The 25,876-nt window shown below is 45.0% G+C and overlaps 1 protein-coding gene and 1 pseudogene across 1 annotated transcript in view; one reads left to right on the forward strand and one right to left on the reverse strand.

Annotated features, from left to right (window-relative positions):
- Positions 1-25,876, reverse strand: part of DLG2 (discs large MAGUK scaffold protein 2) — a 1,048,787-nt gene that overhangs the window by 637,858 nt on the left and 385,053 nt on the right. The window lies entirely within an intron of this gene.
- Positions 13,307-13,426, forward strand: LOC136647046 (5S ribosomal RNA; annotated as a pseudogene).

Here is a 25,876-nt window from a genome sequence, read left to right on the forward strand (position 1 = left end):
GAAACACACAGTAACTAAACACATGGCTGCCGTAAAGTCTAGGCCAGGGATGGTGAACATTTTGGGCTCAGTGAGTAAAAATAAGGAAAATGCCTAACCAGTGGCATAGCTAGAGGGGGTGGAGCACTCAGCTTGGTGGGGAGGAGGGCGAGCGGCCCCTCCCTTCGGAGCCATTCCTGGCGGGGGGAAACGGAGCCATACGGCTCCGTTTCCCCCCCCGCCGGGAATGGCTCCGAAGGGAGGGGCCGCTCGCCCTCCTCCCCACCAGGCTGAGTGCTCTGCACCCCCTCCAGCTATGCCACCGTACCTAACTTGATTCTGCTGACATGCCGCCACCACCGTCCAACAAAAGATCACTGATCTAGTTCCAGCCTAACCAGATCCCACAGCAAAACTTGCCACTGAAGAAAAAAAAATAATGACTACAGCAGAAATCCAAAGTGATATGCTTCCAGCATTAACAACTAGCAGCTGAATTCTAACTAAATCTGTGCATAGTGATGCAGCACTGCCAGCACTGGCTATGCTGGCAATCCGTGGGGGATTTTTGGCTGCTGGGGGTAAGGAGACATCTGTCCCCTTGCCCCTGGATAAGCCCCCCAGGAGCCACAGCTGGTCAACCTGGACCTGCGCCAGCAATATCACTGGGGCATGTCCGCATTGATCCATGCAGGTGCATCGGGCCCAAGAAGGGGGTTTGGATATGCACTGGCAACACTGATCTGACCCCCTCCCAAGCCCAAACTCCCACCCCCTTCCCCCCTCAGTGCTATGTTCCATAATCCCCCTGCTCCGTTCAACCCCCTTCCTGCCTTCTCTCCACCCACTGGACTTACTTTACCCAGCAAGCCCCCATTGCTCCACCAGTGCGCACGGGAAGGATCCAGTCTTTCCGCCAGTGTGCTTGGGCTTTGCGGTGCTTCTGAAACAGTATGCATCAGTGGAAGGCACGTTCCACTGGCACAGGCCCTAGTTAGGATTAGGCCGCAAGTAAGGTAACTGCAGAGTTTCATTCTTGCTTTTCCGATGGTTTCAGTTGATGAATAATCCGAAATAGGCTTCACTGTAGAGCCTGCTGTTTCTACTTCAGCGGTGAACGTTGCGCCTACCTGCTATTCTAACATAGCCTAAGTATTAAATCAGTGAAGTGCTAATTCAACAGGAAAGTCCAAAGAAAAGCTTTTCAAGAGTCCTTCATGCGATTCCTAATCTTTTCAAGAACATCCATAAAAAACAGACTTACAAGAGGTTTCCCTGGGAACTGCTGATGAATTGCTGAGTGCAAAGAGAGCATTTGCATCAGACTGTGGTGCTATCTGTAGGGAGTGTTGTGATCCAAAGGTTTTATCTAATTTACAGTTGTTGGAGTCAAGGAGTGGGAAACTCTTCTGATTTACTGGTAAGACGAGAGATGGATGACTTCACACCATGTTGTGTTTTTCCATGGCCCTATTATTGCTTACTTTTAAAGCTGATGACTCTCTCTCCTCGAGGACCAATTCACACATGCAATGGAGAGAAGCCACACAACCCATAGACCAAAAACTCTTGGGATGGACCAACTTGGATGATTTCCAGAATACCACCTCTGATACTGCAATTTCTCCAGAGCAGATTTACACCAGTAAATCTGTAATTAAGAAGCTGCCCTCTGGCAGTGATGATCAAATGGTGGTAGGTATGTGCAAGCTCCTGGTTTTAGAGGTAGGCTACCTCAGACTGCCAGATGCAGGGAGGGCACCAGGCCGCAGGTTGTGTCTGTTGTCTTTTGTGCTCCCTGAAGCATTTGGTGGGCCCCTGTGAGATACAGGAAGCTGGACAAATGCCGTTGTACAAATCTATGGTAAGGCCACACCTGGAGTATTGTGTCCAGTTCTGGTCGCCGCATCTCAAAAAAGACATAGTGGAAATGGAAAAGGTGCAAAAGAGGCGACTAAGATGATTACGGGGCTGGGGCACCTTCCTTATGAGGAAAGGCTACGGCGTTTGGGCCTCTTCAGCCTAGAAAAGAGACGCTTGAGGGGGGACATGATTGAGACATACAAAATTATGCAGGGGATGGACAGAGTGGATAGGGAGATGCTCTTTACACTCTCACATAATACCAGAACCAGGGGACATCCACTAAAATTGAGTGTTGGGCGGGTTAGGACAGACAAAAGAAAATATTTCTTTACTCAGCGCGTGGTCGGTCTGTGGAATTCCTTGCCACAGGATGTGGTGCTGGCGTCTAGCCTAGACGCCTTTAAAAGGGGATTGGATGAGTTTCTGGAGGAAAAATCCATTATGGGGTACAAGCCATGATGTGTATGCGCAACCTCCTGATTTTAGGAATGGGTTAAGTCAGAATGCCAGATGTAGGGGAGAGCACCAGGATGAGGTCTCTTGTTATCTGGTGTGCTCCCTGGGGCATTTGGTGGGCCGCTGTGAGATACAGGAAGCTGGACTAGATGGGCCTATGGCCTGATCCAGTGGGGCTGTTCTTATGTTCTTATGTTCTTATGACTAGATGGGCCTATGGCCTGATCCAGTGGGGCTGTTCTTATGTTCTTAACTACAATTCCCAGAATGCCTTGCAGGTCTCTTGTTATCAGGTGTGCTCCCTGGGGCATTTGGTGGGCCACTGTGAGATACAGGAAGCTGGACTAGATGGGCCTTTGGCCTGAACCAGTGGGGCACTTCTTATGTTCTTATGAGGGCACGGCATCTTGTCTGTGGGTGGTACCATCAGGGATGCCCCTATTATCCAACATAATGAGCTTCTAGGTATTCTATAGGTGCTTCTGGGCCAGGACATATTTCTGCTCAGAATGGTTGGACAGAAAACTGCAAACCACTGTTAAGTTTGGTTAATCCATCCACAAACTGATGAAGGTGTTCTGTTGTTATATCCCTGAAGACATTAAAGCTGGTTTCCCCTCCTGCCTACTCCATCTCCATAAAGGCTCCTTTCCCATATATTTCCATTATTTTCTATCAAACAACAAGGGATAGAAAGAAGCATACTCTAAAAAAGATAGCTGAGAACCAAAGCTCACCAATCAGCAAGGCAGCTGGCCAGTGTTTCCATGTGCTGCAAAGTAACCATATTAGTTTTGTTGGTCACACAGCATTTTCTCCACTTGATGGCTCAAATCAATTATCGTTGCTGCATCCATGTCCTCTCTCTTTTCTGTCTTGCCCAGAGAGAGAAATGAACAGATGTCCACACATTCAACCTATTTGAATCAAGAAAGGCTCAGCGCCAGTTCTTTCCTTTTCCTTACAAGCAAACGATCCCCTCCCAGATGATGCCCTATCAGCTTCAGGCTACCTGATAGCAAAACCAACTTAATGTAGACATACAGCAGTTGACCTACAGTACAGGAGCTTCTTGTGTGCAGCTTTGGATATGGCCATCACCAGAGCCATTTTTACAGCCTAATCCTATCCTTTTCCCCCATTACAGCATGTGACCATGCCAAAACAGGCTGCACTGCATTTTATGGGGGCAGGGGGCTAATCCGCAGCCTTAGGAAAGGTAAAAGATGGAGACAGGGAGAAAGGTAAGAAAGGTAAGACAGGGAGAAACTGCTGGGAAAGTTAGGACAGACAAAATATTTCTTTACTCAGTGTGTGTTTGGTCTGTGGAACTCATTGCCACAGGATGTGGTGATGGCATCTGGCCTAGATGCCTTTAAAAGGGGATTGGACAAGTTTGTGGAGGAAAAATTCACTACTGGTTACAAGCCATGATGTGTATGTGCAACCTCCTGATTTTAGAAATGGATTACGTCAGTATGCCAGATGCAAGGGAGGGCACTAGGATGCAGATCTCTTGTTATCTGGTGTGCTCCCTGGGGCATTTGGTGGGCTGCTGTGAGATACAGGAAGCTGGACTAGATGGGCATATGGCCTGAGCCAGTGGGGATGTTCTTATATTCTTACGTAAGGGAAAATCGCCAGCAATGGGTCTCCTCAGAACTGCACCTGCTTTATAGGTGCAAGTCTAAGATGACAAAGGGGATATGTCGGGATGCTCTGGAGGGAATAGCATCCAGCACAAGTAACTTGTGCTGGGGTACACCCCCTCTCACCTCCAACGCACCCCCATCTCTCCCCCAATTAACCCTGATCTGCCCATGCTGCCAACTTACTGACATCAATGGAACTTTTCACCATCTCTGCTGCATATCAGGTATTCCTCAGCATCCGGGGCAGCAGTCCAGAAATGCATGTACATGCACACTTCCCTAACACCATATACAACACTGTAAATCAGAACACTAGTTCCGAAAGTAGGGCTGAGGATTAGGATTGGGCTGTTAATCCCCTTATTTCACCTTTGGGGCTCATATTAGAGGCAGTCTTCAAAATCACCAGCAAATGACACATGTAAGAACCAAAACTACCTTACAGCAATTGCACAAGCAAAAAATATGTCAAGGAATACAATACCTGTGTCTTTTTTCAATGATTTGTTAGAAGGGACAGTGGAGTTCTTTTGCACACAAGATTAACAAATCCTTGCGAATAATTAAGAATTACATCAAGAATTAACCAAAAGCTTCTCAATGGGCTTCTGTCAAATTAACGTCCCACTGTTTTATCGCTATATCTTCAAAAGTGTTGTGAGGTTTCCTTATAAATGAGTCCTAGTTCAATGTAATTAACGAGGATATACATGGTCAAATTTAATAACATAACTAGAGCTCACACTGTCTAAATGGAAGGATTTGGGTAGGAGGCTAATGCTTTTCAGAGAGAACATGTACCTTGCAAACTTAATCTTTGTTTCAGGTTGTGAGTGTTCCCATGAGTGTGCACACCGTGAATGTTTTTAATTGTCCGCATTCTATCTGACAAAAGCCACAACAGAGAGTGTGTGTGCCCACACGCATGGGGTATTATTATGAAATTCTGCTGGCCTGCGGAGATGGACAAATCCAGAGCGGTTTAACTTGAATCGAGTCACGAGTCTCTGTCCCCTTTAACTCATCTCAAAAACAAGTCCTAATGGGCGGACTTTTCGAGTCACCCAGAGAGAGTTTTGGGGACTCTAAAAAACTTGAGTCCCAAGTCTTTTCCATAAAAAAAGTCAGCCAAGGCTCTGCAGAAAAAATGGAGCTTCTACCAGACTGTGTGCGAGTGTCAGAGTTCTCTTTAAACACTCCCCTGATGCCCCCATCCCATCTGCAAACCAGGCAGGAGGGGTGGGATGAACTGTGTGAGAGTGGGGACAGAAGCAACAATAGGAGGAGGCTTATGCGCAGAGGCTGGGAGGCTTACCAGTATGACCCAATCCTTTGCAGCTCTACTCAGAAGTAGTTTTATTGTGGCCTGTCATTCAATGAGCCTGCTGAAGCTATGCCATGAGTTTCTCCTGGATGCTAGGAACCAATCCCCCCCCCCCGCCTTCTCCCCTCACTCATCCAGGGGAAAAACCTTTATACAATGATCATTGGTTCCTTCAGAGATGGACAAGAGAGCCCACTCTTTTCTCCCCCCACACCTCCTGCTTGATACAAAACCAAAACATTAACCCTTCCCTGCCACCTGGCTGGAACTTCCTTGCTGCTTGCCTGGTCTGAATGATGGCCCACAAGGTCTTTCATGCCACCAAAAAGTATCCAAGCACACCCAGACACAGACAGACTCAAGTCTGTACACATGGGGACTCATTTCCGAGTCAGTGACCTCAGACTCAAGTCAGTACCAGAATCAATGACACGCCTGCCGGAATCAGTGCACATGTATCCACAAAAAACACACGTTTTTGCAACTTGGACTTGAGTCACCTGACTTGAGATCCCATCCCTGCAGGCCTGTTTGAAAAGCATGAGCTACCCTGAAAAAAGAGGTGACTGACACCCTCACTTTGCAGCCCCATTCGTAGGCTCTGAAATGCAGGAGCACTGTAAGGATTTGGGAAGGATGGGGAGATGAACTCCATCGGTGGTCAAATTGCAAAATTAATATCTGAAGAGTGCCAGTGGGCAGCTACCTTTTTTTTTCCCTTCTCAGAAGACCTTATAACAGTAGTTCTCAAACATTTAGCACTAGGACCCACTTTTTAGAATGAGAATCTGTCAGGACCCACCAGAAGTGATCTCATGACCAAAAGTGACATCATCAAGCAGGAAAATTTTTAACTATCCTAGGCTGCGATCCTACCCACGCTTACCCAGGAGTAAGTCCCATTGACTATCATTGTTAAAAGAATAAACATAGTAGCTTGTTAAAAGTACAGGTCTGTAACATTTCCCCAAATGCAGTCACATTCCATCAAGTCTAATATATTAAAAATAAAATACTGAAATGAATGGGAACCCACCTGAAATTGGCTCACGACCCATCTAGTGGGTCCCAACCCACAGTTTGGAAAACACTGTCTTATAATATGACATAGCATAATTCTGATGGAGGCTTCTGGGTCAGAAAATTGTGCCTGCCCCAAATAATGGTAACCACCATTTCCCCCCAGAAATTCCCATGAGGACAAAACTACAACCTCATGTAGTATTGTTGTGAGGTTTCTGGGGGGAAATGGAAGCCAGTAACTGGTGGCCACAATGAATGAAGAGCAATGTTCGTTGTAGCTACTAGCTGCTGGCCTCTATTTTCTCCCAGAAGTGAGCTAGGAAATTTCCTCCCACCCCCAGAAACTTGAGGAGCATTTCAGGGACCCTTTCAGCCCCTGACCTCCCCATATACTGAGGACAAAGTTCATAAATGCAAAAGTTCATCTCCATCCTTTTTGATACAAGTATCTAAGCACATCACAGACGGCAGGCACCATCTTAGAAGAGGCATTCCCATTTTTATCTCACACAGGGAGGAATGTCTCTTCTGGTATTTTGGCTACTCCCCCATATGCCTCTGTAGTCTAACAACAAAGAAAGAATTGTATTAGTTTCAGAACTATTTTCTTAATGCAAGTGCAAGGTTATTCAAACAATCAATTCACTTATTAGGATTTCTTAAATTGAGTAATACTTTTTAAAAAATCTTCCCAACATGTGCCTCTTTTATGATACTGAAACACGAGACAACCATCCCTAGGTACCATTCCTAACAGTTTAACTTTTTGTTTTTCACACTCTCATACAGTAACAAAATAGATAAGTATTCCCTCAAAAGAGACAGTATCCCATTAACTCACTGCCCTCATTGATTCCAGTTGCTGCTCAACAGATCAATCAACTGAAGCTTCAGTTGATTGATCCAACCCAATGTCACCTATCTATCTATCACCTATCTAAGGCTATCTCTCTTCAAGGAAGTGGCCATGAATTGATGCTCTTGATGGCAGTTCCATTAATAACTAAAATGTTTCTGTATTAAAAAGCAAAAAAAAAAAAAAAAAAAAGGATTCGAGAAAACAAAAACAAATTATAACCATGCAGTAGCATAGCCAGAGAGGGATGACATGATAAGTACTTCAGGGGCTGCAACACGTAAGCGGCCCTTCCCACTCAATGTCAGAGCCCTTACAGGTAGCGGTGGCAATGCACAGGGGTAAGGAAGCACTCCTGTATGTTGCCGTCACTGCCCAGAATGGCTCCAGCAATGAGTGGGAGAGGGCCACTTACACAGCGTATTGCAGCCCCTGAAGTACTTGCTGCTAGTGGCTTAGCTAAGGGGGTGCAGGAGGTAGCAGTTGCAACGGGCATCAAGCTGTAGGGGGGCAACAAGCTGAGCTTGACACTAGTGACCCAAATTGTGGAAAGTATGTATGAATAATACCATCATGTTATATATCATTGAAAAGGTAATTTAATGCAGAATGCATTAAATTCTGCATTAAATATTCCAACAAACAACACTGGAATATCCATCAGAAGTTACGGCCAATTAACTAGAAAAAGAAAACACAACTGCCTTTATGGAACAAAAAGTGGATTTGCTTAACTCAAACCTGACCTACGAGACTGATTGTTCTGGGTGCCAATAAAATGTTATGATGATATAGCATGGAACCAATAACTTTTTATTTACTTCATTAATTAAATCTGATTTTGTCATGGACGGGGAGCTACAAAATCTTCTTTGACCCCAGGTAGCAGATAGATGCCTTAGCTATGCCACTGACTGGGGGTAGGCAGCAGAGCAAGTGGGTGGTAAGCAGCTGGGGGGGGAGTTGGGTTCCTCCCAATTTTCTCCTTTTAAAAAAAAAACCAGTGACATCACTTCCAGTTATGACATCACTTCCGGGGCAACATTTTGAGCTTGGCACCGGGCTACACAATCATTAGCTACGCCATCTATAGAACAACTAATAGAATTTGAAATGAATTAAAACAAAAACAGTGAGGAAGAGAAAAAAAAAGAGTTTTTAGACTGCAGACGCTACTAAAGCTGGTCTCAAAAGCAGAAAAGAAGGTTATGGCAGACTGGCAGCCTGGTGTTGCTTGTACTGAAAACAGAGAAGACAAGCTCAAAGATTCCAAGGAACACAATTTCTGGCAACCGGTACTTAGAGAACAGGCTTGTATGCATAAGGACAAACTGCTGTACATCTTTGCAAACAACAAATCACAATATTTTGCTTCCAGGGAAGATCAGAGACAAAAGGGCCAGATGTTACTGGAAATTTTTTGGGTTTTTTGTGGGTTTTTTAAAAGGCTCTTTGCACGTGGGTGTATCAAAGGCACAAAAAGAGCAAGCTCCCAACAGCACCAAGTGCTCCTGCTATTTACTGATGACTTTTAAAAGACAGATTGTAGGGGGTTGTGTGGAGACACAGCAGGAACAGGTGGCCCATTACTGTTGCTTTCAGTGTGGGAGTCCATGTGCCCTTTAAAGAAGAAACACGAAGCAAGAGTTCCTCGCAAACTCCTGGGGCACCCAGGAATCTCAAGCACAGGGATGTGTGGACCCACCCACTCCCTGCCAAGCAATTATACTGGAGGTGGGCTTGATTGCTTCCATTGAAATTCCTTCAAAGTTCTACCCAAGCAGAGTTATCACACTTGTCTTTCAGTTTCTGTGGAAATAAAGCTGGTGATTTTACAGCCCAATCCTATGCATGTCTACTCAGAAGTAAGTCTCACCAATGGGACTTACTCCCAGGTAAGTGCGCATAGGATTGCAGCCTTAGAACACCACACAGACTTTGCATTGCCATTTCTGAATGGAAATGCATCCATAAATTTGACTGTATGTGCTTATGGGGCAATCAAGATGAAAAATTTATCTCTACAGCTACCGGTTGTATACAGTGTATACTGTGCATCCAATGTATTTGAGCTTGAAACATCAGGCTGGACCTCTTACATTTCATGGCCTTTTGACCCCACTGCAATGCACTTCCTCCACCTGATAAAGTGGACATTAATTTACAGATGTTTATGCCACCAGAAATCTGTTAGTCCTTAAGGGGCCATAAGACTCTTGTATATGCAGGGTTACATAGATGGAAGGAAGTGCTTGGCTATGTATTTGAGATAAGTCCCTTTTTAGCAAAAGGCAAAATGTACATTTTAAAAATACAACTAAAAACTAATCAATCTGTATAGTCTATGTTTAGCTAATACAGGTTCTGCTTTATTGTGCCAAAACTAGCATATACTGTGAATTCCATTAATTCTCCAAATTTGTGTATTGGTTTGGTTACAGACAACTTTTGCTTTGCTAGACTTAAAAATACATGCACAAATAATTTCTATATTCAGATAGTTCTGGAGTTTGGAACAAGTTCTTCAGCCTAGAAAAGAGACACCTGAGGGGGGACATGATTGAGACATACAAAATTATGCAGGGGATGGACAGAGTGGATAGGGAGATGCTCTTTACACTCTCACATAATACCAGAACCAGGGGACATCCACTAAAATTGAGTGTTGGGCGGGTTAGGACAGACAAAAGAAAATATTTCTTTACTCAGCGTGTGGTCGGTCTGTGGAACTCCTTGCCACAGGATGTGGTGATGGCGTCTAGCCTAGACGCCTTTAAAAGGGGATTGGACAAGTTTCTGGAGGAAAAATCCATTATGGGGTACAAGCCATGATGTGTATGCGCAACCTCCTGATTTTAGAAATGGGTTATGTCAGAATGCCAGATGCAAGGGAGGGCACCAGGATGAGGTCTCTTGTTATCTGGTGTGCTCCCTGGGGCATTTGGTGGGCCGCTGTGAGATACAGGAAGCTGGACTAGATGGGCCTATGGCCTGATCCAGTGGGGCTGTTCTTATGTTATGTTCTTATGTTAATCCATGCCATCTGACTAAAGGGGACAACAGGGTACCAGTTGACAGGTTTGAATGAATTTTTCAAGCATGTTAAATCTTGGTTTCCTGATGAATCAACACAAGTACTCAAATCCCATTCATACATTTGAAGTGATTCAGCATGGTGCACTGCATGATATATAGCTCCAAGAATAGGAATAATTATAATATAAGAGAAAAACATTTCCTGTAGGCCTGCTTGAAGTGTACTCTTGGAAAGCCACAGGGAGCTGAGAAGAAGACATGAAAGGGGTGCCTGGTTCCAGAGCAGGAGGCTCTTGGGCTGCAGTGAGGTCTCTAGGCCTTATCAGGCTCTCAAACGAGCAGTCAGATGAATTTCATTCGTTAGAGGCTCTTCTGACCTTTATTCACCCCATGTAGCTGCCCGAAGCCTGAAAAGACCAAACATTAAAAGATTTCCCCAGTTCAATGGTGGCTTCACAAAACTGGTCCAGATCTGCCCCACACACTACTCCAAAATGTGACATCATAATCTCCAATATTTCACAGATGAAAACACTTTCAAGACATGGTATGCCCAGCCCTCCCCGCACCAATACACTGTCGGAATTCAACTCTATCTGCCATGTTCCTTTACTTTGAAATAGTATGTCCTGCACTGTTTTGAAAGTCAAAAAGGTGTTGTTGTCCTACAATCTGTTATCAACAGTTCAAAATATGCCTCCCTATTGTGCAAAGTGACAGGTACCAAACAACTTGATGCCTTAGCTCTCATCTGTGTCAGCATCAGATTGCTGGAGTCCTGCACTGGGTCGCCCCCAAGGCACTTCCACCTGCTCCCAGGGCTGCATTGGGTCATCAGTGCTGATGATTTAGGAGTTGGTGGACTCTGATGGTTGAGGCTCTCAACCCCAGGCCAACCCGTGTCTCCACTCATGCTGCTTGTACTGTATTGGCAACCTTCAGTCTCGAAAGACTATGGTATCGCGCTCTGAAAGGAGGTTCTGGCACAGCGTCTAGTGTGGCTGAAAAGGCCAATTCGGGAGTGACAATCCCTTCCACACCGGGAGCAAGTGCAGTCTGTCCCTGGTCTGTCTCCCTGGCTATGGGCCTTCCTTCTTTGCCTCTTAGCCTCAGACTGTTGGCAAAGTGTCTCTTCAAACTGGGAAAGGCCATGCTGCACAGCCTGCCTCCAAGCGGGCCGCTCAGAGGCCAGGGTTTCCCACTTGTTGAGGTCCATCCCTAAGGCCTTCAGATCCCTCTTGCAGATGTCCTTGTATCGCAGCTGTGGTCTACCTGTAGGGCGCTTTCCTTGCACGAGTTCTCCATAGAGGAGATCCTTTGGGATCCGGCCATCATCCATTCTCACGACATGACCAAGCCAACGCAGGCGTCTCTGTTTCAGCAGTGAATACATGCTAGGGATTCCAGCACGTTCCAGGACTGTGTTGTTTGGAACTTTGTCCTGCCAGGTGATGCCGAGGATGCGTCGGAGGCAGCGCATGTGGAAAGCGCTCAGTTTCCTCTCCTGTTGTGAGCGAAGAGTCCATGACTCGCTGCAGTACAGAAGTGTACTCAGGACGCAAGCTCTGTAGACCTGGATCTTGGTATGTTCCGTCAGCTCCTTGTTGGACCAGACTCTCTTTGTGAGTCTGGAAAACGTGGTAGCTGCTTTACCGATGCGCTTGTTTAGCTCGGTATCGAGAGAATGAGTGTCGGAGATCGTTGAGCCAAGGTACACAAAGTCATGGACAACCTCCAGTTCATGCTCAGAGATTGTAATGCAGGGAGGTGAGTCCACATCCTGAACCATGACCTGTGTTTTCTTCAGGCTGATTGTCAGTCCAAAATCTTGGCAGGCCTTGCTAAAACGATCCATGAGCTGCTGGAGATCTTTGGCAGAGTGGGTAGTGACAGCTGCATCGTCGGTAAAGAGGAAGTCACGCAGACATTTCAGCTGGACTTTGGATTTTGCTCTCAGTCTGGAGAGGTTGAAGAGCTTTCCGTCTGATCTGGTCCGGAGATAGATGCCTTCTGTTGCAGTTCCAAAGGCCTGCTTCAGCAGGACAGCGAAGAAAATCCCAAACAAGGTTGGTGCAAGAACACAGCCCTGCTTCACTCCGCTTCGGATGTCAAAAGGGTCTGATGTGGAGCCATCGAAGACAACAGTGCCCTTCATGTCCTTGTGGAAAGATCTGATGATGCTGAGGAGCCTGGGTGGACATCCAATCTTGGGGAGAATCTTGAAGAGGCCGTCTCTGCTGACCAGGTCGAAAGCCTTTGTGAGATCTATGAAGGCTATAAAGAGTGGCTGTCATTGTTCCCTGCATTTCTCCTGCAGTTGTCTAAGGGAGAATATCATATCAGTGGTGGACCTGTTGGCTCGGTATCCACTCTGCGATTCTGGATAGACGCTCTCTGCAAGTACCTGGAGCCTCTTTAGTACAACTCGGGCAAACAGCTTTCCTACAACGCTAAGGAGAGAGATGCCGCGGTACATGCTGCTTGTACATGTACATTTATATGTGCATGCATTAGACAAGGTGCATCAACACATGCACACAATCATATATTAAACTTCTAGGGATCCTGGAGGGGTTAATGAACCCTGAAGAATGCCCAGCAACTCAAAATTTTAAGACGATATCTCTGCAAGGCAAGTATAGGGACATGATCAGGCAGTAGTGTAGCAAGCAGGGGGCAGGAGGGGCAGTCCGCCTCAGGTGCCACATCCGAGGGGGTGACAGGCACACTAACTGAGCCTCCATCAAGTGGAAGTCAGTGCCGTGTTTGGTGGGAAAGGACCTGCCTGCACACCTGCTCCTCTGTCTTAACATCTGCTAATTGCAGCCCCTGGAAGCAATTCAGTGGTGACACAATGACATCACTGCATCACTGCCAAACCACTTCTGGGTGCCATGTGCCAGGCACCAGTCAGCACCATTGCCAATCAGTATATTGAGTAAGGGGGTGTTGCATGGTGGGGGGAGTGACATGCAGCAAGGGTGATACCCATCCCAGGAAGTACAATGCCACTGTTACCATTGCATTGCACTTCCTGAGGTGGGTGTCACCCTTGCTGCATGACACTCCCCCCACCATGCAACACCCCCTTACTCAATATACTGATCTGTTACCATATGCAGCAACTGTTACCCTGCACATGCCCAATCTCGTCTGATCTTGGAAGCTAAGCAGGGTCAGGCCTGGTTAGTACTTGGATGGGAGACCGCCTGGGAATACTGGGTGCTGTAGGCTTATACCGTAGTCTTTCAAGACTGAAGGTTGCCAACCATTCTGTTACCATGGGCAGTGACAAGAAAATGGAGAATAATGATTATTCTTTTCGAACTGGTAATTCAAAATCTGGGAAATTGTGTACTGAGTATTTGGCATCTCTTTTAACTCTTGAAAGCTTTGATGCATTTCATGGTGTTATGCGCAATCCAATACAGCACAGCCTTCTCTAGTTAGGTAATTACAGGTGACACAAATGTCCCTTGAATCAAAAATTATATTATGTGCTTAGTGAAAGTTAATACCCCTGAAATTAATTTCAAAAGGCAATTTGACATACATGAGACTTTAAACAACCATCGCAATGTTTAATGTTGTTACTGAAGGAAAAAAAAAAAACTCTGCTGTTACCATGTCCTACTTAGTTTGAGGGCATATGGATGGCAGTGCTGGGATTGCCAACTTGCCCCTGATTGCATGCAAGGCAGTCTTTCGAGACTGAAGGTTGCCAACCATGCATTGCAATGCATGCAAGGCAATGAAACAAACTCTATTCTATGAACATCTCTAGTCTATCAAAAGTTATAGGCAAAAAAAAAAACAACCAGTGGGGTGGGGAGATGGTGAATCACCATGTCCACCACTCGGGCCGTTGCATGCCCACTACATGGGAGGAGACCCATGGGGGGGGTGTGACACGCTGGCCTCCCCACACCAGGTGTTGCAAACTCCAGTGATGCTACTGCCAGTAGACATGTGCTTTGAGGATGTGAACTGGAGGTGAATTGGCGGATTATGGGAAGAACCTAAGGTCTTTGAGAAGGGGTGAAGTAAGGGCACTGCAATGCTGGCAGGGGCAGAAAGGGGCCAGACCCCCTGCCCATCACATCTGGGGGACACCAGTACCCCAAACAATTATTCTCAGCGAACGCTGGCACAGATAACACCCTTCACAGTACGATGCCACATCTCAATGAAAATTTTAGTGACAAGGCTGAACGATTGTGTGGATGAAGCAAAAAAGTGTTGCCTTTACTCCCATTTCTCCTGGCAGGAGCCTGAGGGAAGGAGCAGGAAGGAAGCGCTGCAGAGCTATAAGAATGGGGATTTTTTTTTTCCTATACTAGTTGACCTAGAGGGAATATTTCTAAAGAAAAGAAGGCTACTGTTTCCATGGTGACACAGAGCTGGGGCCCCCTTACAGTCCAAATTTAGCAGAATTATGTGTGCTGGTTTATTCAGCAGTCTACTCTTCACTTGAGGCTACGATGAAGCCACTAAACTTATTACGTCTAGGTCGGAAAGTTGAACAGGAACCAGGTTTGACAGTGTGGCCAGTTAGCCCAGAACAAGAGCTAAATATATCAACCTGGCCAAACACACGTAAAACACCAAGTGACGTGAGACATTATGGTAGGAGAATCAAAAGATTAAAAACGTCAATGAAGCGGCAAGCTTGACAGCCTGACCCTAAGGTACACAATCCAATGAAGCTCAGGAGGCGGTTGGTGGTCTCCTTAGGGTAAGGGGATATATTACCTCTTACCCCGAGTAAAGTCCCAGTCATCCCTGTTGACTTCTCAGACCCACACCACTGATTTAACTGACTCAAATCCAGGAAGCCGGTATAGGGTTGCCTAGTCCAGGAAGAGGGTTCGGATACAGTGAAGGAGGTCTCAGCCAATCCCACCTCTTCCTGGGCCCAATCCTCCCCATTCCACCCTGCCCCTACCCAGAAACACCTCCTCCCTACCACCCTCCCCACACTTCCATGGCGCCTGGTGCAACCTTCACTGTGCTGGCCTGAGCTGCTCTTGGATGCACGGTTGGCAAGCTAGCACAAGTCGTTGGGCTAGTGCTGCCAGCTCATGAGTAGCTACAAACATGCCTTATGGCACTGCCTTACGGCAGTGATTTTCAACCTTTTTCATCTTGCGGCACAGTGGCAAAGCACTAAAATGGTCAAGGTACACCATAAACTTTTTGACAATTGACAAGGCACACTGTGCCATCAATGGGAGCGCACATCCCCTAATGGTCCTATTGATAAATGACCCTCTCCCAAATTCCCGCAGCACACCTGGGGACCATTCGCGGCACACCAGTGTGCCACTGCACAGTGGTTGAAAATGGCTGCTCTAAACTGATGCGATGACGGCTGCGATGGCTCAGGCCGAACTTAGGATTGCACTGTTAATTGGTTTAATTGGTACTTCAGTCAACTAGCCATGCAATCCTGTACATGTTTACTCAGTACTAAGTCTCACTGTATTTATTTAAAAAATTTATAGCTCATCTTTCCCTGATCAAAGCAAATGCTCATCTTGCAGTTGTGTGCCACTCACAGAGGTCCCCTCAAAGTAAGGGAATGTTTGTTCCCTTACCTCAGAGCTGCATTGCCCTTAAGTCAGTGCTGGAAAGCACCGACATAAGGGGTTAGGATTGTGCCCTAAGTGAACATTCAGTCCAATGTATTGCCTTTGCTGTGTAAACAGACACACTAGCTGGCTGCACAGGCTAATGGAGATAGACTGCCTCTTCTTTGCACTAACAGCCTCTCTGTTGTGTAAACAGGCACTTGCTGTAGGCAATGGGAGACGGGATTGTCTCATGAAGAGCATCTTTATTGTGCTTTGACCACCATCATATATGCGGTCCGTTGTTAAGCAGCACATGTTGTTAAGCGGCCTGTAATACCATCTGCAGAAAAACCAAGGAAGTAGTCAGTACTCCCTTTAATCAGTATGGCAGACCTGTTAAAAGACAGTTTGGTTGGACTATATTGTGCCTTTTCAATACAGAATTAAAAAGAAAATATTACAACAGCCTTTTCCATACTTGATAGGTTTGGTTTATTTTATTGTTAGTTTACATTTTTTTAATTTTTCAGAAAGGGATTTATTATTTAGGTATTGGTGCTATGCACAGTCATTTAAATGCAACGATTAATTGGATAAAAGTCAGGTGATTAATCTTTAATTCTTAAATGGTTGACAGATGTAAATAATACTCAAATCAGAAACTAGCAATCAGCTATGGATGTAAAAGATTATTTTCATCAGGTTGTCAGATTTTCCCCACCTAATCCTTATTCATTGACAAAGTGCTTTCTGAGTATCTATTATATTTCCTTAAGGATATAAACTACTGCAAATGGTTCTTTATGAACTTTTTCAAGGATTTTGGGGAATACAAAGTTGCTGATTCTTCTGCATCTCTCAGAGATCACTTGAGGAATTTACCAGAGGATAGGATTTAGCTTTGAGTAGTTTTGGCCCTACCATGTGGGACAATCACAAAAGATAATGGTAGGTTCAGCCCCACGGAAGTTAGCTTGTGGCAACATGGAGGTCATAGTTTCACAAGGAACTAGGGATCTGTAACTGAAAATTTTCAGCATCCAGTGGCACCTGTCCAAGTTGACCCATGGCAAGCAGCTGGAGCTTACCCCAGGGCAAGGGAATGAATGCTCCCAACACTACATTCCAGAGGCCATAACTCCCCTGCAGAATACAGGGGTACCTGCATTCGCACTGCAGCATGGCCACATGGGGAGTTAGGATTGGTCGACCAAAAATTAGAGACTCAGGACATCAAGAGGAACTTAAATCCACAAGAGTACAGAGCTGTGAGGAATGATGTTTCAAAGGGCAAAGACAGGAGGATGTCCCAGCAGTTCTCAGATGGCTGAACCTGCACAGGAGCTTTAGAGGGGTTAAAAGTGTCCACGACTAACCCATTTCTGCCCGGCCCACAGGTGTACACATTTCATCCTTGTTGCATATATGCAACAACGGGAAGAAATGGCTTAAGGAAAAATAGGGAAAAATAGGGAAAAAACAGGGTATTCATCCAGTCTATTTATTTATTTATTTATTTATTTATTTATAGCAGTGGTTCTCACACATTTAGCACCAGGACTCACTTTTTAGAATGAGAATCTGTCAGGACCCACCGGAAGTGATGTCACGACTGGAAGTGACATCATCAAGCAGGAAAAATTTTTTAACTATCCTAGGCTGCAGTCTACCCACACTTACCCAGGAGTAAGTCCCATTTACTATCATTGTTAAAAGAATATACATAATAGCTTGTTAAAAGTATAGGTCTATCACATTTCCCCAAATGCAGTCACATACCATGGTACCATCAAGACTAATATATTAAAAATAAAATATTGAAATGAATGGGGACCCACCTGAAATTGGCTCGCAACCCACCTAGTGGGTCCCGACCCACAGTTTGAGTAACACTGTTTTATAGAATTTATATCCCGCCTTTCTATTCCACAAAGGGCATTCAAGGCAGCTTACAATAAAACAATACTAAAAAATTATTTATATAGAGAGAGACATTTAAAAACAATAAAACTTGGATCCTGATTAAAATACATTCATAAAAATTTTAATTTGTAGTATTGCTATATCCCAAGGTGCATTCAGTTGACTCATTATACAAAAGCTGTGACAATAAAGAAAGGTACAGAAAAAGGCCACGTCTTTATAAGTTCCACAATCATATACTTTCAAGTGCCCTTGACATTGTTTGCATTTTACCTCTAAGACTAACCAAGTAAATGCAGCACAATAAATTAAAAGCACAATAAACATCTTACCCTGAGGGTTTCCCAAATTGATCTGAAACAACCTTGTGCTACTTTATGGCTACTGATGCAATATGCTGCAATCCTGTCTCTCTACTTAATGTTTGCTTGAGCATCAATGCGACTATTAGCTTCTTCTTCCTCAGCATATCCCCTTGGCCTTCATTTTCTTCTGTGTAGAGCAGTGTTTCTTAAACTGTGGGTCGGGATCCACTACGTGGATCTAGTCCATCTAGTCCAGCTTCCTGTATCTCACAGCAGCCCACCAAATGTCCCAGGGTGCACACCAGATTACAAGAGACCTCATCCTGGTGCCCTCCCTTGCATCTGGCCTTCTGACATAGCCCATTTCTAAAATCAGGAGGTTGTGCATACACATCATGGCTTGTACCCGTAATGGATTTTTCCTCCAGAAACTTGTCCAATCCCCTTTTAAAGGCATCCAGGCCAGTCGCCATCACCACATCCTGTGGCAAGGAGTTCCACAGTCCAACCACATGCTGAGTAAAGAAATATTTTCTTTTGTCTGTTCTAACTCTTCCAACACTCAATTTTAGTGGATGTCCCCTGGTTCGGGTGTTATGTGAGAGTGTAAAGAGCATCTCTCTATCCACTCTGTCCATCCCCTGCATGATTTTATATGTCTCAATCATGTCCCCCCTCAGGCGACTCTTTTCTAGGCTGAAGAGGCCCAAACGCCGTAGCCTTTCCTCGTAAGGAAGGTGCCCAGCCCCGTAATCATCTTAGTCGCTCTCTTTTGCACCTTTTCCATTTCCACTATGTCTTTTTTGAGATGAGGCAACCAGAACTGGACACAATACTCCAGGTGTGGCCTTACCATCAATTTGTACAACGGCATTATAATATTAGCCGTTTTGTTCTCAATACCTTTCCTAATGATTCCAAGCATAGAATTGGCCTTCTTCACTGCCGCCGCACATTGGGTCGACACTTTCATTGACCTGTCCACCATCACCCCAAGATCTCTCTCCTGATCTGTCACAGACAGCTCAGAACCCACCAGCCTATGCCTAAAGTTTTGATTTTTGCCCCAATGTGCATGACTTTACACTTACTGACATTGAGGCGCATCTGCCATTTTGTTGCCCATTCTGCCAGTCTGGAGAGATCCTTCTGGAGCTCCTCACAATCACTTCTGGTCTTCACCATTCGGAAAAGTTTGGTGTCGTCTGCAAACTTTGCAACCTCACTGCTCACCCCTGTCTCCAGGTCATTTATGAAGAGGTTGAAAAGCACCGGTCCCAGGACAGATCCTTGGGGCACACCGCTTTTCACCTCCCTCCATTGTGAAAATTGCCCACTGACACCCACTCTCTGCTTCCTGGCCTCCAACCAGTTCTCAATCCATGAGAGGACCTGTCCTCTAATTCCCTGACTGTGGAGTTTTTTCAGTAGCCTTTGGTGAGGGACCGTGTTGAACGCCTTCTGAAAGTCCAGATATATAATGTCCACGGGTTCTCCTGCATCCGCATGCCTGTTGACATTTTCAAAGAATTCTATAAGGTTTGTGAGGCAAGACTTACCCTTACAGAAGCCATGCTGATTCTCCCTCAGCAAGGCCTATTCATCTATGTGTTTTGAGATTCGATCTTTGATGAGGCATTCCACCATCTTACCCAGTATAGATGTTAGGCTGACCGGCCTATAGTTTCCCGGGTCCCCCCTCTTTCCCTTTTTAATGATAGGCGTGACATTTGCTATCCTCCAATCTTCTGGCACCATGGCCGTTTTGAGGGACAAGTTGCATATCTTAGTCAAGAGATCTGCAACTTCATTCTTCAATTCCTTAATAACTCTTGGGTGGATGCCATCAGGGCCCGGTGACTTATTGATCTTTAATTTATCAATGAGGTCTGAAACATCTTCTCTTTTAACCTCTATCTGACTTAACTCAGTCAGGAGGGGCCGTTCGGGCAGCGGTATCTGCCCAAGGTCTTCTGCCGTGAAGACAGATGCAAAGAACTCATTTAATTTCTCTGCCATCTCTAAGTCTCCTTTTATCTCCCCTTTCCCTCCCTCACCATCCAGAGAGCCAACTGCTTCTCTGGCGGGTTTCCTGCTTCTAACATATTTGAAGAAGCTTTTATTATTCCCCTTAATGTTGCTGGCCATGCGTTCCTCATAGTCTCGCTTGGCCTCCCGTATCACCTTCTTACATTTCTTTTGCCACAGTTTATGTTCCTTTTTATTCTCCTCATTAGGGCAAGACTTCCATTTACGGAAGGAAGCTTCCTTGCCCTTCACAGCCTCTCTAACTTGGCTCGTTAGCCATGCAGGCACCCTCCTGGATTTAGGTAGGTCACCTAGACTAGGTGCACACAGACTTCATTCAGGCTTGCTGTATCTACTGGTGGTGTGAGTGTGTGTGTGTGTGTGTGTCTTCACCAGAATTATAGGTCCATTAGCTGGAACAAGTCACAAAATGATGGCTGGCAAAGCCCACGGCAAAATAGCGACTCAGGGATGTAGCCCTGTAGTTCTCACACATTTAGCACCAGAACCCACATTTCAGAATAAAAATCTGTCAGGACCCACAGTAAGTGACAGCATCAAGCAGGAAAATTTTTAACAATCCTAGACTGCAATCCTACCCACACTTACTTACTCAAGAGTAAGTCCCATTTACTATCATTGTTAAAACAATATACATATGTTAAAAGAATATACATAGTAGCTTGTTAAAAGTACAGGTTTGTAACATTTCCCCAAATGTAATCATTCCCCAAATGATACCATGTAGCATCAAGTCTAAAATACTAAAAAATAAAATATTAAAATGATGGGGACCCACCTGAAATTGGCTCGTGACCCACCTAGTGGGTCCCAATCCACAGTTTGAGAAACACTGATTGTAGCCAGTTGCCTGCTGTACTCCAGAAGCCATATACTAGGATGACCAACTCAATTAATAATTCACATTTTACTACGACTCAGGGATTCTAATATCTTCAGATCCTAAAAATGCTACACAAAGCTTTACAAATGTCTGGCTACAATGCTAACCCCTCCCTTCCTTGGTTAGAACTCCTGCACTGCATTGTATCTGCAAATCATTGAGAAATTGGGTACAGAATTGCTGACAATGAATCTCAAACACAATACTTGGGACTTGATTATATTCAGAGCCGAAAATGAAGATTCACAAAAGGTAAAGAGACTCGCATGTTAAATGCTCAATGCATGTTAAATACAAAACACCATTTTCTGACGCACGAATGCAGCATTCCTTCTACTCAGGGCTGGCTCCAGACCTATCAGCACCTGAGGAAGCATGCCAAATGCTGACCGCCCTTAAGTGGTGATGTGCCACTCTCTGCTGCTTCCTGCATTGGAAAACAAGGAGGGAGAGAGAATGGGACGGAAGTGGTGTCTGCAGCATTCAAGCCCACTGCTCGTGTCTCCTTCCCACTTCCACTTTTGCTCCACACCCTCTTCCTTTTCAAATCCAGGGAATGGGAAGAGGAGCAGGGAGTGTGTGTGTTCCCATCTGCTGCCTTAGACAACTGCATCAGTCAGCCTCATGGATGGGCTGGGCCTGTTTATGTTCCAGTAATTGACTTCAGACAACTCATGGTCCAATCCTACCTAACTCCCTGCATGGCAATGCAGCGGTGGAAGAGGGGCACGGGGGCAGCATCCACTGTATCCTGCAGAGGAGTTTTGACTGCTGGAGGTCTCCTCACAGTAAGGGACATTTGTCCCCTTGCTCCAAGATAAGCCCCAGCAGCCTCTTTGTGCCCACTTGGATATATGCCAGCTTTATAGCTGACACAAGTCTAAACTGATCCATGCAGGCAGATCAGCCCTGGGAAGGGGGTTTGGATGCTCTGGACTTCCCTCTGGAAGACCACCAGCTTGTGCTGGTGTCCAGCACTTTATGCCTGCTTTTCAGCAGCTGGTGCCGGCAGCATTATGTCAGAATGCCAGATGCAGGGGATAGCACCAGGATGCAGGTCTCTGTTGTCTTGTGTGCTCCCTGAGGCATTTAGTGGGCCGCTGTGAGATACAGGAAACTGGACTAGATGGGCCTATGGCCTGATCCAGTGGGGCTGTTCTTATGTTCAGAACATGGGCTCTTAGATTTTAATTGTAGGTCACTATGAAGAACTAGCATTTTGCTTCCAATGCTGAATAACTCTACTGAAAATCAAGTTCCATTTTTGATGAGATATCAAACACATATGAAGATAGGAAGCTACTATATCAGATCATTGGCCCATCCAGTTCAGTGTTGTCTATTCCAATATATAGCACCTTACAAGGGTATCAGGCAGTGGTCTCACAATCCCGTTATCTGAGATCTTTTTAACTGGATATGCCAGGATCAAATCCAGGAACTTCTGCATGCAAAGCATGTGTCTGTAGCCCTCTCCTTCCATGGCTTCCACATTGCCAAAGGGACATAAGAACAGCCCCAGTGGATCAGGCCATAGGCCCATCTAGTCCAGCTTCCTGTATCTCACAGCGGCCCACCAAATGTCCCAGGGAGCACACCAGATAACAAGAGACCTGCATCCTGGTGCCCTCTCTTGCATCTGGCATAGCCCATTTCTAAAATCAGGAGGTTGCACATACACATCATAGCTTGTAACCCGTAATGCATTTTCCTCCAGAAACTTGTCCAATCCCCTTTAAAAGGCATCTAGGCCAGATGCCGTCACCACATCCTGTGGCAAGGAGTTCCACAGACCAACCACATGCTGAGTAAAGAAATATTTTCTTTTGTCAGTCCTAACTCTCCCAACACAATTTTAGTGGATGTCCCCTGGTTCTGGTGTTATGTGAGAGTGTGAAGAGCATCTCTCTATCCACTTTATCCTTCCCATCATATCAATGTGACTACTGGTAGAGGCGTTATCAGTATGGCAGGTGTGGTCACCTGCCCTGGGCACCACTTGAAGGGAGGCACTGCGCCACTGAGTAGAAGGAACGGCCAGGGGGCAGCCAGATCAAGAAGCCCCCTTCACGTCGTTGTCAAGGAGTCATCAAGAAGAAAATATATATCAAAAAAATATATATTTTACCTTTTGCCTGTTCTGTCAGTGTATGTGCTGAATTTGAAAAGGCCTTGAGTCCTCCAGTGAGGGGAAGACAGTAGCTTCTATTTCCTTCTCCAGCCTTTGACAGAAATGTTCATTTCTAGAACAGTTTTGTTTGCCTCACAGCCCCAACTTCAGTTCATTTTTGTTTGGTACTGATGTCTCAAAGGGAAACCAAGTCTGGCAGCCATTCATCATATTCAAGCTGTGTACACGCACTCCTCACCTTAAGATGAAAAATCCCTTGATGTCTGGCAAAAAAATCCCTGACCCTTGGTTAAAACACTTCCTGTGCACAGCCACCTTACATCTGGGTGGAACAAAATCTTTCCATTCGGCAATATTTTTTCAACTCCCATTGAGACCTGATTAGTTGCTTTCACAAATTTATTGCTTTGATGAAATTACTGATTTGTCTAATGATATCCATACACAGTTCATGTCTCGTGTTTTACTATACAAAACCTACAGATGGATTTTGCACCTGCGAAGAGCAAGAGACCCATGGGGGACCACTTTACGGATGGTCACCCTGCTATTTTAACTGATTAAAATAGAATTTCAACCTTTAATCAAAAACCAGGATTGGATAATCAGGCAGATTATTAAATATTAAAACTTCCTAATTGACAAATAAATCCCCAGTTCAATCTGGCATTTTTTAAAGTTAATTGCTTTTAATATAAGCACATATAAAAATCGCTAATGTCATCTTAAAAGAGGCATTCCTTCCTTTTCCCTTCTTCACTCTCCCACAGAATGACATGCCTCTTCTAGATAGGCACCCAACATATAAACTGCCATCTAAAAACAAAGCATACTCTTTTTCTTTAACAATATTGTTTTCAGTCATATACAAACTTATGCCAATTTATGCAGGTTTAATGGTTAATTAACCAGTTAAAACTTCTTTGATTAACTGACAAAAGGTCTTTTTAATAGGATGATAATACTAAGAAGCATGATGAATATTCTCACCCATGAGTTTTCCCCTACAGATGAATCATTTTTAACATTTTAAAATTGAAATCTTCAAGAACGATTGTGTTGAAGATGCCCAGTTGAGAGGTGTCAATCATATCTTTGAACTTATCAAGTTTGAGCAGAAAGCAGCAGACACACATCTACATGTCATTTTGCAACTGCCAAGGACCAAACCAGATGTGACATGGGAAGCCCATAATTGATACTCTCATTTTTTTTTTTTAACTATCTCCAAAAGCAGCCAAGGGGAGGGGTGGTCTGAATCACAGCCATAGTGTGAGGAAGAAAGATATTAAATCTTTAACCTTATAGCAATTTCCTACTCAGGCAGAGCAATCCAAATGATCTTCTGAGCCAGCACAAGTCTCCTGTAAAGCATGTTCGTGGCTACTTGGGAGCAGCCTAGGTCAACGCCTAGACATATGCTGGCCTAGCAGCACCAGACCTGCACTCGGAGAAAGTATGTTTGTGTTTTCCGCAGGCTCCCCACACTCTCCAGAGGGCCAGCGCAACCGTCAGTAAGTTTTTTTAAAAAACCTTTATCACAGCACAGCATGACTGTGGGAGCATTGTCGCCGACCCGCCTGCCCCATAAAGAGTTTTAAACCTCTGCTTTAAACATTACAGTCTGAACTAAGACAATTTAAGGAGTGTTTACTCCCATCGGGTTTTAATGCTCACATAAATGCTTTGAAAACAAATAATTATATGCCTCCCCAATCTCTGAAGTCCAGCAATTAATCTCTTCTGTGGGTCTCCAACCCTCTGAAGGCTAGATCTCTAACTGGAGAATATTCTGCGGCAGCCCTGAACTCCTGGAACCGATGGCCACTTGAGATTCACCAGATCTGAGAGTCTGGTCTATGAAAACAGCATTCAAAACTTTTCCTTTTTTGCGGCAAGCTTTTCACTGCCAAGTGTGATGCCATCTAATTGGGCTTGTTTTATTCTCCCTGCTGTCAGATAATATGCAGTTATTCAGGATTCAGAATTCAGTTTTGATTATTTGTTTGGCTAACGTATATTTTTAGGCTTTTAACATACTGTTTTCTGCTTTGGGAACTTCTATTGAGTTGAGAAGTGGATTATTCATATAAACATCTTTTTAAAAGCACCTGCAAACTTGGCTGCAGCTCTGACCAATGCAATGTATTATGGCGTAATTGCACCATACAATGTAGGGAGGGAGGGAGTTACCTGATAAAGTGGGTGGGGCCACTACAACTGGGGGCAAGGCAAAAGGTCTCCAAGAAGAACTTTTGGTTGAAATTTGGGGTGGTGTCAAAGGCAAACAGGGGTCCAAAACCATTTTCCCTTTCTGTGTTTCTCACTTGTCATTATGATTTTGGCTGGCAATGGTCACAGGGTTCCTCTGTAGACTAAAGGATCTGCCAGCAGGGAGTTCTGTCTGTGTGATGCTACACTACAGGGAGGGTTATGGGGAAAAATGGCAGTAGCCAGTTAGTGACCACTAAGAAGATGGCCTGTAGTATATGCCTCCTCCGATTCCATTGAAAAAATCTTAAAATACACCCCCTACACACACATGTTTTCACCGCCAGTGAATGGGGGGAGGGAAGAGATTGGCTCAGCCTTAGAAATGAATGTACATTGCATAATGCAGTGATCTCCAGGTGGGTGGCCTAGCACCTAGCTCAGCTGTCATTGAAAATAAAGAGCTGAAAATACAGGGCACAGAGCTGCTGGGCAGGACAGGTTCTCAGTGGGAGAGGGGCATGATGCTTTGCCAAGAATACGCTGTAAGATGGGACACTGGAAAAGGGGGGAACACTTTGTGGTTGGAGAAGGGTCCATGTCTGTGTT

Source organism: Tiliqua scincoides, chromosome 3 (assembly GCF_035046505.1).
Source record: "Tiliqua scincoides isolate rTilSci1 chromosome 3, rTilSci1.hap2, whole genome shotgun sequence".
NCBI lineage: Eukaryota > Metazoa > Chordata > Lepidosauria > Squamata > Scincidae > Tiliqua > Tiliqua scincoides.